The sequence below is a fragment of the Aethalodelphis obliquidens genome, unplaced genomic scaffold, assembly GCF_003676395.1.
Source record: "Aethalodelphis obliquidens isolate GAN/ISIS:26980383/991018 unplaced genomic scaffold, ASM367639v1 scaffold7, whole genome shotgun sequence".
Lineage (NCBI taxonomy): Eukaryota > Metazoa > Chordata > Mammalia > Artiodactyla > Delphinidae > Aethalodelphis > Aethalodelphis obliquidens.
This window is the reverse complement of record NW_020837951.1, coordinates 56,452,087-56,468,909: the sequence shown is the minus strand read 5'-3', so window position 1 is coordinate 56,468,909 and position 16,823 is coordinate 56,452,087. Positions and strand designations below refer to the sequence as shown.

General features: G+C 43.2%; 2 pseudogenes; one reads left to right on the top strand and one right to left on the bottom strand.

The window, feature by feature from the left end:
* The first annotated feature begins 6,428 nt into the window (after nt 1-6,428).
* LOC113620191 (ubiquitin-conjugating enzyme E2 D2 pseudogene) lies at nt 6,429-9,909 on the top strand (annotated as a pseudogene).
* A 684-nt stretch (nt 9,910-10,593) lies between these two features.
* Nucleotides 10,594-15,410, bottom strand: LOC113620122 (cell division control protein 42 homolog pseudogene; annotated as a pseudogene).
* Between the last annotated feature and the right edge of the window lie 1,413 nt (nt 15,411-16,823).

The following is a 16,823-nucleotide window of genomic DNA, read 5'->3' as shown; positions in this document are numbered from 1 at the left end:
AAAAAAATGCATTGCTTATAGGTAAACAAAGATTCAAATGACTCTGGAGGCAGAAGGAAGGGTAACATTTTAAAGTGCCAAAGAAAGGGAGATGTCAGCTCAGAATTATATATCCAGTGAAAATACCCTTCAGAAATAGGGATGAAATAAAGACATGCTCAGATAAAAGGAAACTAAGAGAAGTTTTTGTCAAAAAAAAAAAAATTTGCTCTAAAAAGTTGCTAAAGGAAGTTCAGATGTGAGGGAAATAATATCAGAGGGATATTAAACAACATACTTTTAAATAATTCTTAGGTCAAAGAGGAAATCTCGAATTAGACAAGATTTTAATTTGAATGAAAATGAAATTTGAATGAAACTGGGAAATATTTTAAACTGAATGAAAATGAAAATATATTACAAAATTGGTAGAATTCAGATAAAGTGGTGTTTAGGGGCGATTTTATAGCATTAAATACCTATATCAGAAAGGAAGAAAGGTTTCATATCAATAATCTAAGACTTAAGAAACTTAAAGAAAATAGAAAAAGAACAAAATAAACCCAAAGCAGTCAGAAGAAATGATAACAGCAGAGATAAAATTGAAAATAAAAAACAATACAGAAAATTAATGAAACTAAAAGGTGGCGGTTCTTTGAAAGGATAAAAAACATTGATAAATCTCTAGCAAGACTGAAAACAAAAAAAAAGAGGGGATTATTGCTACATAGTGTAAGTTGGTACACTATTTCCAGCATCTCACAAAGTATAAAAGGCAGTATGGAGATGAAAGAGCATGAGCTTTGGAGTTTCCAGACATGGGTACAAATCCTGGTGCTTTTACTAACCAGCCGTGATAGAAAGCCAACTTCTTCACCTTTTAGGTCTTAGTTTTTTATACGTAAAATGAGGTTTGTAATATTTTAACTCAAAGACCAAAAGATATGATTTAAATTAGATTAAAGTAGGTTAAGAGGGTCCAGTGGTCTAGTGGTTAAGAACCCGCCTTCCAATGCAGGGGACGCAGGTTCGATCCCTGGTCAGGGAACTAAGATCCCACGTGCCAGGGCAACTAAGCCCATGCACCACAGCTAGAGAGAAGCCCACATGCCGCAACTAAGACCTGATGCAGCCAAAAAATATAAATAAATAAATATAAAAAAAAAAAAGTAGGTTAAGAACCTGGCACAGAGATTGTGCCCAACAAATGATACTTTCCTACTCACCCTCTCCTGTCAGGAATGACATTTACCAATAATAAGGATAAACAAGGGGGATATGTTTCTTTGTTTTTATTACCAATTATATAAATTCATTATTAGATAGTTTTTATATTTAAAGGTTTCCAATACCACCTTACCATGCTGAGCAAAAGCTTTATTTTGCATATCAATCTATTTATATCTATTTAGCATTTATCTATCTCTCTACCTCTCTATATATCTATGGTTAAAACTAAATGGGAGGGCTTCCCTGGTGGCGCAGTGGTTGAGAGTCCGCCTGCCGATGCAGGGGACACGGGTTCGTGCCCCGGTCCGGGAAGATCCCACATGCCGCGGAGCGGTTGGGCCGGTGAGCTATGGCCGCTGAGCCTGCGCGTCCGGAGCCTGTGCGTCCGGAGCCTGTGCTCTGCAACGGGAGAGGCCACAACAGTGAGAGGCCCGCGTACCGCAAAAAAAAAAAAAAAAAAAAAAAAAACTAAATGGGAAATCAAATTTAATGCTACTTTTGATCATTTTGTTTGATAATTAAAATTTTCAAACCTAGTGTCCACTGAGGGAAGCCCTAGTAGTAATCACAGCATTAATGTGTCCAGTAATATGTAATTTTACAAAGTCCACACTAGATGGCAGATTTTAGACAGTAGTTTTTGGGTCACTAATTATTAGGGTTTTTCTACAATCCTGGAGCTTAGCCAGTTGATACCTCCTTCTGATTTTCTGATTTCCTTTTTGTGAGTGACAGTTCAGTTATATTGGTAGTTGAGGTATTTGGGAACCTTTTTGCCAGAATTAGAAGAGGCAAGTAAAAGGAATGAACAAATACCAATCACTAAAACCCAAACAGCTAGATCCACTTTTACAATATTTATTACTTTTGGGGTTTTTCTGGCCACGCTCCACGGCTTGTGGGGTCTTAGTTCCCAGACCAGGGATGGAACCCATGCCCCCTGCAGTGGAAGCACAGAGTCCTAACCATTGGACCACCAGGGAATTCCCACTATTTATTACCTTTTAAAGAAAAAAAAGTTACATGCTATAAGTTAGTACTACAATTTGGGGGAGAAGGGTACATGAAAGGTAAATATTAGCTGGAAATCTTTCTGAATCATTTTGATGACTTCAATAAATTTTTTAATGCAACAGTCTGTTATTTTATCTCTTCATTTTTTCTTTCCTTTCTACTTTTATTTTAATCATATTTTAACAAGTCTTTAACAAGAACATACTGTGTACAAAGAACTCTGTGTAAATGGGGGCTGAGGGAGTTGGATGTAGGGGAGTGGGGACTGGATCTTGCATTCTAAGCAATCCTCTCCCCTTAAGGACACTGTAGTCTTACAGGGAAAATAAGACAACTACAAAAAAACCACAGTACATGGGCTTCCCTGGTGGCACAGTGGTTAAGAATCTGCCTGCCAATGTAGGGGACATGGGTTCAAGCCCTGGTCCAGGAAGATCCCACATGCCGCGGAGCAACTACTGAGCCTGCGCTCTAGAGCCCTTGAGCCACAACTACTGAGCCTGCATGCTGCAACTAATGAAGCCCACGTGTCTAGAGCCCGTGTTCCACAACAAGAGAAGCCACCACAATGAGAAGCCTGCATACCGCAACAAAGAGTAGCCCCCGCTTGCAGCAACTAGAGAAAGCCCACGCGCAGCAACGAAGACCCAACGCAGCCAAAAATAAAAATAAATTTAAAATAAATAAATTAAAAAAAAAAACACAGTACAGGTAGAAAGTGAGACATGCCCATGAAGTGAAGTTTTACCAGATGTAAAGGAAAGGATTATCTCATTCTGGGACAAGTAGTGAAAAGGGATGAAAATAACATATATTGAGGGCGAATTATATGGCAGGTATTGAGCTAGATGGTTAACATGCATAATTTTTTTTGGCAGCATCCCTGGCATGTGGGATATTAGTTCCCCGACCAGGGATCGAGCCTGTGCCATGCCCCCTGCAGTGGAAGTGCATAGTCTTAACCACTTGACCTCCAGGGAAGTCCCGACATGCATGATTTAATTTCATATCACTTTTTACCCTGTTAGACGTTAAAAAAAAAAAAATTCCCACTTTTCAGGAGAGGTAACTGAGTCTTGAGGAGAATAAGTAACCAAGGCAAGTTTCCAGTTAGGAAGCAGCAAAATCTAGGGTTGAACCCTGGTCTGTTTGCCTCTAAAAATAGCAGGTGGGAGAGGTAGTATCTGTTACTATTTTTATTTTTGAAAGTGATTTATTGCAGTTTTAAGAAATAGAAACTTTATGTATGTGCATTGTAGGATAGAAGAATTGTAAGAGATTGAAAGGCAGGAAACAGACATTCAGTAGAGCATCAACACAGACGTAGAGGCTGGAGGGAGAGAAATGGTGGGCACTCAAGCGGACTGGAATGGGCTGCCTGAAGGCTGATCGTAAGTTCTCAGACCTAAAAAATGCTTTTAAAAGAGAGGAAAGAAAGACATTTAAATCTGCACAGGGAGATTTAAAACCTGTGTCAACACATCTGCAGGAGATTATTTCTAGGATTTCTCCATTTGACCTTGGTGTCCTGCTTCTACTGAGCTTCTGTTCTGGGTTTCCCTCCTGCCCCTACATTATGATATGTCCACTCAGAGGTGAATGTACCAGCTCCTCAGAATACTGGTACTAATGTCTATCATTTATTTTCAACACATAGTTTTTGAACCCCTACTATAAGCCTGCCCTAGGTCATAACTGCCAACATAAATCAAATGGAGGCCCTGCCTCATAATTATGTCTTACTTGGGCCTCCCTCAAATGCCCTGTCAAATTATGAGCTCCTTTGAGGTTCATTTGTAATTTCCTGTAGTAGAGCAGAGTGGTTAAGGGAATGACTTGACGTCAGACAGACCTGAGTTCAAGTCTCAGTTCTACTCACTGTGAATTGTGGAAATGTGATCACACAGAGCTTCCGTAAGCCTCAGTTTCCTTCTCTATAAATTGGAGATAATGATAATATAAGTATACATGGGAAACACAGATTGGTTGCTACGTCTACTTTTTTTTGACAAGGAAACACTATTTAAATTATGCACTCAATTCAATTGGTGTATTTCAAAAAGTGCAATATTTTTCTTCATTATCAATAAAAGGAGTTAGAAGTTAACTTCAAAGAAATAAGGAAATGACAAATTACCTGAAAAGTCACAGTCACATATGCATTCACTGCATCCTAGAGAAGAGGGGCAAGTTAGGTTCACCCACTTTCACGAGTTTCATCAAATACCAGACCTATTCATGGGTGGAAGAGAAAAGGCAAATTTTTTAAAGAAGTATGTTATTAAATGAGGTATTTGCAATTCCTAAGAGTACCAGGTGGGGAGTATGTTTTCTAAACTAGATCTAGGAAGTACAATATGGACTCAATCTGTCCTCCTCCCCTCCAAAGGCTGTTCACTTATTAATGAATTAAAAAACAAACAAACAACAACAAAAAAAGATTAAAAAACAACAACAATTTCACACATACCACCAAAACAGAAAAATAAAACACTAAGGGGTCCCAGATTACTCTCCAGACAGGAACCAGTGGTTCTAGGCTCAACAGTTCAAGCCCAGAATTCATGTTACAAAGGCATCATGAGCATGCCTTACTTCCAAACACAAAAATTTTTGTAACAATAAAACCAAAAACTAGTCCTGATCACTTTTCTAACATACTCAAATTTAACTAGTATTTAAACTGAGTCGGGAGAAGAAAGAAATCCATACTTACGGGCCAAGGGTGAGTGCAGAGCATTTGTCCTTGCCCTCATGCAAGGCTGAGACATTCAGCTGCTAAAGAAATAACTAGTCCTTTGTAGTCAGGCAGTTTATTATTTCCATGGACAGCAATAGCAAGATCCGCAAAGGTGCCAGCTCCCTGTGTCCTCTGCCCCACAAGACAGCACTAAAGCAAAAGGGGTCAGATAACAAGGCAACATGGGTGATAAGGAGCTCTGGTTCTGAGGAACCAGTTTTATTTATTTATTTATTAACATTTATTTATTTATTTGGCCGTGCTGGGTCTTAGTTCCAGCACGCGGGATCTTTGTTGCAGCATGTGGGATCTTTTGAGTTGTGACAAGCGAACTCTTAGTTGTGGCATGTGGGATCTAGTTCCCTGACCAGGGATCAAACCCGGGCCCCCTGCATTGGGAGCATGGAGTCTTAGCCACTGGACCACCAGGGAAGTCCCAGGAACCAGTTTTATACTAAGCAGTTTGAGTATTTCCTGCTAAGCAATTTTATGGCATGCAGCTGTACCCTAAAGTGTGGGGGAGAGAGGAGTTTCAAGGCAGAAGCCCTTATATCTTACCAGAACCTGGGAGGCAGTAAGAAATTGTCTCATAACAGCCTCGAGGAAACATAAAAAGGAGGGTGAGAAATGGCCTTGTAGCAGCTCCTCCCAAGCCTCCCATTCTCTCATGTTCTGAGAGGATTATGGGGCATTTTACCAAGACTTAGGTCTCCTGAGGTGAAGCCTTGTCCATGTGGCCTATATGGATATTTGCAAGGACAATTGCACAGAGCAGTTTCCCTACAACTTCACCCCCTAACCTTTCACATCACCAGTCAAGAACTCTCTTTAGAAACATAGGCCACCCCATCAGATATCCTAGTTATACAAATCCTTTTAATTTGTCCTAGGGAACAGAGATACAACAATCGATTAAACTTAGAGCAATTGCTATAGTCTGTGAATAGGGCTGTAAATAGGTAAAAAGAAATCGGATCGGGTTCGAGAAAGTTGATCTTGTTCTACTGTCTGGCGTGGCAGCTGTTAACTCCTGCAGTCAGCAGCTGCTGGGAAGTTTCTGAGAGGTCTTAGATTAAGATTCCCTATCGGCCAATGGTCAAGTTGGAGGTGACAGTCTGCCTTAAAAACTAGCCAGGCCGCCCGCCCGCGCGTCCCTCGGTCCCCCTGCAGCAAGCAGTCCCTTCGACCGTCCGACCCAGAGGGGCCGGCCGAGCCCGAGGTCTGGGCTCTTGCTCCCTGGCGGAGGGATCCGCGGCGGCTGAGGAGGCGGCGCTGAGCCTAGACGGAAGAGGCAGCTACCGCGGCGGCGACGGCGCCGCCGCATAAAGGGGCCGCCGCCGGGTGATGCGGTGACCTCTGCGGCAGGCTCAGGAGCCGAGTGGGCCACGGCCCCAAGTCCGTCCCGCCGGAGCCGCGCTTCGGAACTCCCCATCTTCTCCTGCCGACCCGCGATCACCGAGGCGGCCTCGCGCGCCCTCTCCCCTTCCCCGTCCCTCCCCTGCCCCTGTTCCCGCCCCGGGGGGCCGCATCCACCCGCCTCCCGCGATGGCTCTGAAGAGAATCCACAAGGAATTGAACGACCTGGCGCGGGACCCCCCCCAGCACCGTGTTCAGCAGGTCCCGTTGGAGATGATATGTTCCATTGGCAAGCTACAATAATGAGGCCAAATGACAGTCCCTATCAGGGTGGAGTATTTTTCTTGACAATTCATTTCCCAACAGATTACCCCTTCAAACCACCTAAGGTTGCATTTACAACAAGACTTTATCATCCAAATATTAACAGTAATGGCAGCATTTGTCTTGATATTCTACGGTCAAAGTGGTCTCCAGCACTGTTTCAGGAGTACTTTTGTCCATCTGTTCTCTGTTTTGTGATCCCAATCCGGATGATCCTTTAGTGCCTGAGATTGCTCGGATCTACAGAACAGATAGAGAAAAGTACAACAGAATAGCTCGGAGGCTTCCCTGGTGGCGCAGTGGTTGAGAGTCCGCCTGCCGATGCAGGGGACACGGGTTCGTGCCCCGTACATGCCGCGGAGCGGCTGGTCCTGTGAGCCATGGCCTCTGGGTCTGCGCATCCGGAGCCTGTGCTCCGCAACGGGAGAGGCCACAGCTGTGAGGGGCCCGCGTACCGCAAAAAAAAAAAAAAAAAAAAGCTCGGGAAGAGACTCAGAAGTATGCGATGTAATTAAAGAAATTATTGGATAACCTCTGCAAATAAAGATAGGGGAACTCTGAAAGAAAGTCCTTTTGATTTCCACTTGACTGCTTTCTATGAGCCCAGGCCTCACCTTCCCCTGTGCACATGTTTACCTGATACAGCAGTGTTGCGTGTTGTACATACTTGGAACAACAAACTAGAAGTACTGTACTTCGGTACCAACATTGCCTCCTAGCAGAGAAGTGTGTGTGTGACAAGCCAGTTCTCCAGGCATAACCTAGGTGTGAGACTAAAAGCTTTCCTTATTGACTTAAATTTGGATAACGGCAGAGTGAGGGGTGATGGGTATGGTGTGTGCTTGGATGGGGAAGGAAAGCTCCACTGACCTGTAGGAGATTGTTTTTTAAGTGAAATCCCATTAAACTCAAAACAGTTATGAAAAGCAAGGTGAAGAACATGAAGCTGTTTCTGTATTCATTTTATTCCGAAGGACTTAACGACTTAGGTGAAAGTTATGACCAATCAGATTAAACTCTACCTACATCCTGTATTTTAAGGTCTAAGTTTAATTGGTCAACATTTAAATGGATTGGAGCTATTAGTAAGTAAAGTGTGATGGGCTTTGTTTCCAACTCTTTTACATCTCCCCACCCTTCAACCTTCGTCCTTCAGCCCCTCTTTCTTCCATATTCTTTGGTTTGTATGTGGTTTCTCAGTTAATACATAGCTAATAGCTCTTATTTTTCTTATGTTTTTAACTGCTTAGGTCTATCTGGATGTAAGGGTGAAAATTCATTCAATGGAAATACTTGTGTATATTTAAAGACCCAATTGCTCCTCTGGAGCTTGTACGTTCAAGAATGATTAATCTGTGTAATAAGCTGATTACTACAGTCATTACATAAACAAACAAACAAACAAACAAACTAGCCAGATGCTCTGCAGATCAGAGCTGAAAGAGATGAATGGCCCCAGTCCCATCCCTCCCCAGCAGTTAAGGTTGTCCTGTGCTAGCTACCACACCCAAGTGCTTGGCATCAGTCCCCACAGCAATCATGTCACCCTTTCGCCAGTTGTCGCCATGTCTTATTCACACCATATGCCCAGACTTGTTCCTAGGTGGCTCAGTAGTTTCTTCCTTATACCACCTAGAACATCTACAGTCCTCTGATATGTGGGCAACACCAGAAGCACTTTAGAGTTGTCGTCTCATATCCATGATCATTATCATCATTATCCATAACCGCCCAAATCTAGCAAGCTTAGCTGGGCAGCAAAAGGACATGGAGTTAGAATCTCCCACCTCCTGGCTCTTCTTTGATACACACAAATTCCAGTATCCCAGTATCCCAGGAGGTAGACTTGGGAGGAAAAGAGTGAATGAGTTAATTACACAGTCCTCGTGCCAAGACCAGCCAGGTCCAGTGCCCCAGACTATGTGAACCCAAATTCCCTTTGCTACTTGACTGCGTAGTTGGCAGTTTGGGTATGTGTGCCAGGCTTCCTTTGTCTCAGGTGCTAGAATCACTGGAGCTTATTTTTAGGCCCAGTTCTGACTTGTAGATGGATTGCTGCCCTGTGCAATAGTATATTCAGGTGGCTATGGTCCTTACCTGGGAAGCTCAGGTCAAATCAGCTTGCTTCCATCGATGTTCATCCTCCAAAAGTCCTTTTCCATAGGCATTCACACAGGTCACAGAGTGCATGGGTCTTGTGCAATCTTATGCCCCGTTTGGCCCCTCTGAGCTGAGACTTGATCATCCAACTTTCCTGCTGCCAAGTACCAGACTACACTGCTAGCCATAAGTCAATGAAAATGCCATGAGTCAATGAAAATGCAACAAGGCATATTTCGGGAGGCATTTTTAGAGCAAACATCACAACTTAAACTGTGCTCAATGAGCAGAGTTCCCTTTTCCATGCATAGTTTTACAGTTTTCTTTAAAGCTGCACAGCTGTACCATTCCAGTACATTCCTGTATAGAGGGCCCCAAGACCACACCCCAGGTTCAATGATTCGCTCGGAGGACTGACAAAATTCAGCACATAGTTGTACGCACAGCTAAGATTCATTACAGTGAAAGGATACAAAACAAAGTCAGCAAACGAAAAAGGCATATGGTGCAAAGCCTAGAGAAGACCAGGCACAAGCTTCCAAGAGTCCTCTCCCAGTAGAGTCACACAGGACAGCTTAATTCCCCCATCAACAAGTTGTGCCAACACATGTGAAATATTACCTCCTGGGGAAGCTCATTAGAGACAGTGTCCAAGGCTTTTATTGGGAGCTGGTCATATAGGCACCTTCTGCCTAACACATACCAAAATTCCAGACTCCCAGGAGGAAAGCAGGTATTTAGCATAAACCACACTGGTTGTACAAACAGTTTAAGTACTATGAACCACTCTCATCAGTTCTGTGAATGGTGGGAACCCTCCCCAAAACACATCCTAGACACCAGGCCAACCTGTAAGCAGGACTTTCCACTGATAAGCAGGCTCTTGGCCCTTGGCCAAGGAATCTTTACAGCAAAAGTATTATCAGTAGGACCTCCTGCAGCAGGATGAGAGCAGCCTGCAGTACTGATCTCAGTTATGCCCTTTCGGGGTCCTTTACTTAGCCAATTAAAACAAGTACCACTAACTATACAGATCTATCTGAAAAAGCCAGTTGATATCATCCTTAAGCTTCTGATTAACTTTTTTTTTTTTTTAACCTAGCCCAAGGCATCAATTCAGGCACAGCCAGAAAGTTGAAGCTGACCTGAAAGCTTTCCAGGGCTGAGGCAGTATGATAGTTGGGGCACACAGACAAGTACAGTCCCAGAGATTGCAAGTGGTAACCATAGAAACAAAGAGTTCACAAATGTTGGGGCATGCCAAGCAGGACATACATTAGTCAGGCAGCACAGGCTATCAGGGCCCCATGTGGCCTTGTACTGTCAGACCTCCCACTCTGGGTTCTCAGTCCAGTCCAAATTATGCAGTTCAGTCCTTGATTTCAGAGGGACTGCCTGAGGCAAGTCAGTTCCAAACAGTTTTACTTGTCTATAACATCAGTTCAACAGCTTCACTAGTGTGGACAACATCTATAGGTGTTCTGCAGGCAAGTGCTGGGGTCACCCCCTGCCATCTCAGTGCTGGTAAGGTGTGAGCCTAGGCTCAGCAACCAGTTTAATTCAGAGAACTCGCAGCTTGAAAGGAACAGTTCTGAAAAACAAAGATCATTAATGCCCTTCCCCCCTGCCTCCCCATCCCCAGGTGCTGGGGTTTTACTTTTTCCTGCATCATTACAAAATCAGTTGTGTCCTGTTCAGCAATGATAACAACATTTTTTCAATTATCCCCTACTCTCATCTAGACCATTCACCTGGAAAAGTTGTATGCAAAAGGCATAAAAGCATTTTCACAGAAAAGCATTTTTGTATAATTTAACCAGAAAGACCCATCATATTCGAAATGGGTCAGAATGAAATCTTAAATTTTTAAAAGATAATTATATTGGGCTTAATAACCTGCCATGCCGTTTGTCCTAATCATTTATCCAGGGAGCAGCCTAGAAAAGATCAGTCCCTTTCCGGGGACAGCTGCATTTAATAATCAAACTGCCTTCCTAAGGTGTGTATACCAGGAAAAAGGTGAGGGGCGTGGAGTCAGGCTATCAGACCGCCATTGCAAACTGCAACTAATTTAGAAAGCTGAATACAAGTCAACAGCAGTGAGAGGACCCTGAAATGGGGTCCAGAGTCTGACTTGTTAGTAGTGGGTGGAGGTGTCACACTCCCTAGCTTTTGCAGGAATCCTATTAGGAATGCATTCAGTCTCTGTATCAGAAATATAGAGCTGCTCAGCAGCTCAATTTCACACGGCCCCATCAGAAATAAGCTCTTTTCTGTGGGCATTTGTGACCCAGATGGTCCAGCCAGCATCCATGATGTTTCCACAATTTAGCCCACAGAGAAGTGTCTTAAATGTGTAACTATTCCAGAACCTAAGTTTTATTTTTTGAGCAGAACTTCGTCAGCTTTTAGTTTGGCACAGTTAGTGCTGAGGCTGAAATAGCCCAGACCAGGTTTCAGCTTAGAGTCAGGTCTAGGCAATTAAGCGTCAGGATTCCAAAAAAGCCAGCAGCTTTTCTTTAGCAGCATATTCAAAGCCCAGATACTACAAGGCCAGAGAGCCATGTTCCAAGTCCAACAGACAAGTGAGGCTTTATGACACCCTTTTTATCTTGTCAGCCTTAGAGTCCAAACAGACCCACCCAAAAATATGCACATCAGGCTGGAAAATCATCAGGCTTTATGGATCAGACATCTGATTTTAGAAAAGCTCATTAGCAACTCAAATCTGCTTTGTAAAACTCCAAAAGTGTATTTCTATCTGGAGAGTGCCTCTCTTTCCATGTTGTTTCATTTTTTTCCAGAAGTTACAATAGGCAAAAAGTATAACAAATATCATCAGTTACAGAGACTGGCTTTGTTTTCAACACTCAAAAAAGAAAAAAAAATTTCAATCCACCCACCAATGGCAAAAAGCAAGTATTTATTTTTGTGTCCCACTAACACTTTTTCTTTGCAGCTTTCCCTGACTGGGATGATCCCTGTAGCATTTATGAAATTATAAGCATATAATATTTTCCATCAATTTTTATCCTACCTCCAGATGCAAAAGCCGCAAAGCACAAAGCTATTTCAACACAGCGCACCCCCCTCAACCTTTAAATGGAAATTTACTCAACCCTCTACCAGTAAATTTAACATTTACAGGATTAACATTAGAGCTACCAAGGAAGCCTCTCAGCTGGAATTGGGGGCAGGAGAGGGAGGATAGGGCTACTGTACCAGTGATGGTAACTAGGCTGAAGAAATGGCCTAGTGTTTTTTTCCCTTTTCCCCCTCTGGTTTGCTCTGCTGCAGCCGTGGGAACTGACCTAACATTTTTTTCCTTCCACTTGGAAAAAAGAGCAATACAAACTTTTAATATTTCTGGGTCATCCAAACTCACCTTTGGGAATTTGGGGGCCCTTCTCCTCCCACATGAAGGAGAGAACAAAATACAAAAAGGCATCACCTTTTCCCCCTCACTTTAGCACATTTTAGCACAGGCTGCACTTTTGCCCCTCGCTTCAGCCAGCACAGCCAGAAACAGCCAGGAGATCCAGCAAGCCAACTCTCCCGGAGTTGGATCTATCATTTTCAAATTCCACAGGTAACTTCTACCTCTCAGAAAATACTGCTGTTTCATCCCGTGAATGACTCAATAGCCAGCATAGTTAGTACTAAAGATGTGTTATCCCTCACTCCTTCACCTTTACTTTTCTCAAGCTGCTTTTGCCATATTTCAGTGAGTCAGAGTTGGGCTAGCAAATCCCATTTCTGACACCAACTGAGTTAGGGGTCCTCAGGACCACCCTCCCCCAAGGTCTGATGATTTACTAGGAGGACGGACAATGTTCAGCATATAGTTGTACTCGCAGCTAAGATTTATTACTGTGAAATGATACAAAACAAGACAGCAGATAGAAAAGGCACATGGAGCAAGCACATTAGAGCCCAAGGCTTTATTGGGGGACTGGTCATGTAGGCACCTTCTGCCTAACACATACCAAAATTCCAGACTCCCAGGAGGAAAGCAGGTATCCAGCATAATCCACACTGGTTGTACAAACATTTTAGGTACAATGAGCCACTCGTATCAGTTCTGTGGATGGTGGGAACCCTCTCCAAATCACATCTCAGACACTGGCAAAAGGCCAACCTTGTAAGCAGAACTTCCTAAGGATAAGCAGGCTCAGATCTGCTATGTTAACTCTTTCCTACACAACCCCATTGACCTTTAACTTAGCTGGCATATCCATGAGGCTTAGGCATCCTTAGGAGCTGTAGTGTACCCAGGCCCCCAAGAAGCCTAAGGTGATAGCATAGATCCTGCATCTGAGATAGCCACATCTTCCTAGTAATTATGTAGCTGTGAGATTCCACTAATGCCCAGTGTGGCAGGTTGAATAACAGCCCCCAGAGATTTCCAGGTTCTAATCCCTGTAACCTATGAGTGTTAATTTATGTGGTAAAAGGGATTTTGCACATGTGATCAAGTTAGGGATCCTGAGATGGGGATTAGCCGTTTGGGCCCTAAATGTAATCACAAGTGTCCTTAACAGAAAGAGGCCAGAGGGAGATTTGACTATAGAAGAGGAAGTAGGAGATGTAATGATGGAAGCAAGAGGCTGAAATGATGTAAGGAAGGGGTCATGAGCCAAGACCCTCCAGAAACTGGAAAACGCAAAGAAACTGATTCTTCCTTAGAACCTCTAGAAGGAGGGCAGCTGTGCCAACACCTTTATTTCAGTCTACTGAAACGCATTTTGGACTTCTAGCTTTCAGAACTGTAAGATAATTTTGTGTTGTTTTAAGCTACTAAGTTTGTGGTACTTTGTTACAGCAGCAATAGAAAAGTAATATACCAAGTTTTACTTCTTTCCTGGATATACCATTTCCATTTCATAATGCATGCTTGCTAGGCAATACCCACTTTGTGGGCATTTTTATTTTTGACCCATTCCAGAATGGGCAGGTCAGAGAATAACATCATGTGCTATTGCTTAGTTAGCTGCTCAGGGTCCACCAGCACTCAACAACAGGCCAATAATTACCCCTCAAATGGAGTATACCAGGCAGTGGTGTTAGAAAAATGCTGTGTCCAAAACCCTAGTGGGCACCACTGCCTAGTGCCACAGATGCAGTCTACTGCAAGTACTGTCAAGCACTGATATTTGAAGCTCAAAAGGCTCATTAGAACTAGCCTGTCGAAATAGGAGGGCAGTCTGTATAGCCTTCTAGATAGTTTCCTTATGTATCTTCTTACTACCACTTCCTTAGTCAGTATAGTTATCTGCTCATCCCCTCTCCTCCCTTCGCCTGGCATCCTGTCCTGCTCTACTGGTATCACATAACTGGGCTGAAAGATCCAGGTGGGCTCCTAGTTGTATACTCATCCCACTAGCACTGTTCAATTTGTGTCATTTCCCCACTGGGAACATTCCTAATAATCAAGAGAAGTATTATACATACGCAACACATCTGTTCCCACAATACATTCAGAGGTATCAGTTACAACCACTTGGGTGTGTGAACTTTTCACTGAATAAAAGATAATACAGACAAGTTTCAAGGGCCACAATGGTATGGCCTCTTTTACCATAGATAAGGTCAACTTTTGGCAGGAGTTACACGTCGGACAGGACATGGTTTTTTCTATGACTGCTGGAGGACTTCAGTGTGGTAAATTCACCTTCATTGTCCCCAAACTTGTTTGTTTGGCAAGAAGCCTCTATATTGTCAGTGTTTACTAGTCACACCTGCTGGCAAGCATCTGCTAACATTGCAATAATGCCATCAAGACAGAAACTTTAGATTTGTCAACCAACAGACACTATTTACACAGGAAACACTTTGGACATCAAAAAGCTTTTCTCTAACACTTTATAAGCATTCATAGCACAAAAAAGTAACGTATCATATAAATTATACATTTTTACAATTAAATTGTAAAAATGGCTCAGAGCCATTAAATTGGCTCAGAGCCTTAATTTTTAATTTGATTTAAACATTGCTTTTAGTCTGATGACAACACTAATGGTGCAGAGTTCTGGAGATATGTTCAAAGCAGCACTTACCTGCAGCTTTTCTTCGGTTCCAGAGTCTCCGAGGCAGCCAGTAGTGTTTTGTCAAATGCAAACTTTAGGTTTTTCTGTGAGAATGCAGAACACTGCATGTATTCGACAGCCTTCAGGTCACAGAACAGCATTTCAGCAGTCTGCGGAGGGAGAGGTTTCTGTGTTCTTGGCAAGCTTCTCGATAATAGAGGGTATCACATTTCTGAGATCAGTTTTGGCTCCAACAAATAAGGAGTCTTCAAACAATGGTGAATTATCTCAGGTACCCACTTTTCTTTCACATTTCCAAATAAGGGCTGAAGACCACTGAAAAAGACTAGAAATATATGTTTGTGGATAGCTGAGGGGTTGTTCTGTCAAATCTTTCTTGTCCTGCAGGATCCAAAAGTCCATAAGTGTATGGCTCTCACCAGTTACTGACTGCATAGTTGTCAGAAACCATGGAACGTATTCAGACATTAACTTTTTGTTGTATAGCATATCAAGACACATCTTACCAGCAACACCATCACTCACAACACAAATTGTCTGCATTGCTGAAATATTTTTTACTCCACTGGAAATATTCCAAATATAATTCGGTACACGGGCCTCTCACTGTTGTGGCCTCTCCCATTGCGGAGCACAGGTTCCGGATGCGCAGGCTCAGCGGCCATGGCTCACGGGCCCTGCCGCTCTGCGGCATGTGGGATCCTCCCGGACCGGGGCACGAACCCATGTCCCCTGCAACAGCAGGCAGACTCTCAACCACTGCACCACAAGGGAAGCCCCCCCTTTCTGCCAACTTCTGCTTGTCATTCATTCCCATCTCACTGCAACATACCAACTAATATCTGTTTTCCCAAACCTCACTCATAGACTACATCTTGAAAATGACTCCATTCTCCGAGGCGTGGAAGAAAGAAGGCCCAACTGACCTCCCTCTCAAGGCAGACAGTTGTTGGTAGATGCCAGCTGGAAACTCAGCTGGGGCTGCTGGCCAGAAGCCTCAGTTCTCCTCCATATGGGTTTATTTGGGATTCCACACAGCAGCAGCTTAAGTCCAAGGAAGAGCATTCAAAGAGGACAGGCTTTGAGGTAGTCTTCCATTGAAGCTAATGCCAAACCTATTCCTTTGATATAAGGATCAGATATGAATTATTTGGTTCAGAAGTGCATGATGCCAGGACAGCTCAAAGAGAAAAATATTGTTTCATAAAATTGTTAAACCTAAATACCAAAGGAAAAGTTATACCTGATTTTGAAACATGTGTTTTAACAACGCAGCCTGAGGAAAGGTGCCAACCAACCTCCACCTTTTAAAGGTGAAGGTGAATGAATTCTTCTGGTCCCAAGATGGGTTGGTAATCAAGACCATGAGGAAAGAACAAACTAAACTGGAGGGTTAAAAGTCTAAAAAATGATGGGGGTCAGTTTAATGTAATTTGTCTTAAGGGCCATAGGGATGACCCATTTTTTACAGGTGGGAGGCCTGCACTACCTTAAGCCTGAGAGATAGCCTACCAGAAAAGAGAAGTGGCAAAAGGCCCGTGGATTTCCACGAATGAGGAAGAGTCCTAAATGACCAGTTGGTGGTGAAGGTCCTCCTGGTGGTGAGATATTTTGGCTGTAGACACTGTAGAAAGTATTGGCCCCAGGAAGGAAAATGAAAAAGCTGGTCACAGGGTCTATAGAATATCCTGGAGGAACTAACTCTAGGGATCGTGGTTTCAGAAAAAGAAGGGCCCAAGAGGTGAGGGACAGGACTGAGTCTGGCACCAAGTGACCTCCGCACGCACCAACACTCCACTGGGCCCCGGCATCCGACCTCCAGAGAACTGCGAGCTTGGGGATCAAAAACCCAGGCAGGAGGGAGGGAGACACAAGAGGGAAGAGATATAGGGATATATGTATATGTATAACTGATTCACTTTGTTATATAGCAGAAACTAACACACCATTGTAAAGCAATTATACTCCAATAAAGATGTTAAAAAAAAAAAAAAAAAAACTTGCCAAAATGTCACCCCCTGCCTCCAAAAGCA